A 1,574-nucleotide genomic window follows, 5' to 3' on the forward strand; every position below is an offset into this window, starting at 1 on the left:
GGCCCTGCACCGCGCCAGCTCCTGCGGGCACCTGGCCGTGGCGCGGCTGCTGCTGAGCCACGGCGCCGACCCCGCCCGCGCCGACGCCGACGGCATGAGCAGCCTGCACAAGGTGCGCGGGGCTCGCCGCGACCTGTGACCCCGGCGCTTCCCGCCCCGGGACCCTGGCACTCCCGGACCCCCCACGTCCATGACCCCGGTGGTGCGGGTGCCCTGTGACCCGTGCTGACCCCCGCCCCGTGACCGGGGCCCCCCGGCGCCCATGACCCTGGTGCTCCTGGGCCCCCGTGACCCGGCCCCCCGTGCCGTTGCAGGCCGCGGCGCAAGGCCACGAGGAGCTGTGCGCCCTGCTGCTGCAGCACAGCCCGGACCTGCGGAGCGCCCGCGACGCCCGCTCCAGGACGCCCCGCGACTTGGCGCCGCCCCGCGCAGCCCTGCAGCATCTGCTGGCACCGTGAGGCCCATCTGGGCCTGGGCCCCGCCGTGGATGCCTCAGACAGCGCGACCCGCGGCCCGTGCCCTGCAGCCGGGACCAGGCCCACGGCCCCTCCGGACGGAGGCCTGGGCCTGGCTCTGCAGAGGTGTGAGGGGCGGTGAAGCTGCAGCAGCCATGTTGCTTGTGGGCACCAGGCCTACTGTGCTCGACAGAAGCCATGTTGCTTGTGGGCACAAGGGGGCCTGGCCTGCTAATGCACCCATATTGGTTGTGGGCGCAGGGGCCCGACCTGCTGAAGGAGTGAAGCTGCAGCAGCTGTATTGGTTGTCGCTATGGGGGTCTGGCACTGCTGTACCCCCATACACTGTCAGTGAAAGCTCTGCTGAGTCCAGCACTGTGTGTGGTGTGTGCTCTGTCCTGCGGCCTGGTGGCTCCATCCTGGTCTTTTGTCCATCTGTCCATCCATCTCCCTGCCATGACAGGTGCCCCCTACCTCTGGGCTGCAGTTCTGGGGGTGCCCATGGGGGTGGCAGGAGGGCTGCAAGAAACAGATGGGGGAGATGGGCCCCCTGCCCTGCTGTCTGCCCTGGGGCTGGAGGACCCCCTTGTGGGGCCCAGGAGCTGAAGCAGGGAGAACCAGGGAAGAAGGGCAGCATGAGGAAGCCATGTAATGTGGGAGGGCAGGGCTAGGACACTCCATGCCATGCAAGATGCCAGACCAACCTCTGGCACCCAGACCACCATCCTGCACCCAAAGCCAGTGATTTCTGCCATGGCTCCAGGGAGCAGGGGGTTGAGGCAACACATGGCCTGTGCGTGCCCTGACCCTGCCTGTGGCCCCACCCCTGGGGCTAGGAAACAAGGGCTGGTGCAAAACTTTGTCTGGAGATATTTATTACCCGATCCAGAAAAATAGCCTGCATTTCACATCGCAAGGATTACAGGGCTTGGGGGGGGAGGGACACATGGGACACACACACACGGCCCCTGGCCTAGACCTGTTGCCCCCCCCCAGAGCATACTGCTGATGGGGGTGGCGTATGGGGGCCAGCATGGAGGGGCTTTTGCCCCTTCCTCTTTCCCCCTGCCCATGGGCCTTCCTGAGCTGAGCCAGGCCAGGCTGGGGGTGTGTGTGTGT

General features: G+C 67.4%; 1 long non-coding RNA gene across 1 annotated transcript; it reads left to right on the plus strand.

Moving 5' to 3' along the window:
• Positions 1–6: 6 nt before the first annotated feature.
• Positions 7–827, plus strand: LOC109317361. Its single transcript, XR_002103035.1, has 2 exons — positions 7–112; positions 315–827. It is a non-coding gene; the product is annotated as an uncharacterized LOC109317361 (long non-coding RNA).
• The last annotated feature ends 747 nt before the right edge of the window (positions 828–1,574 follow it).

The sequence above is a fragment of the Crocodylus porosus genome, unplaced genomic scaffold, assembly GCF_001723895.1.
Source record: "Crocodylus porosus isolate Cpor-Errol unplaced genomic scaffold, CroPor_comp1, whole genome shotgun sequence".
Taxonomy (NCBI): Eukaryota; Metazoa; Chordata; order Crocodylia; family Crocodylidae; genus Crocodylus; species Crocodylus porosus.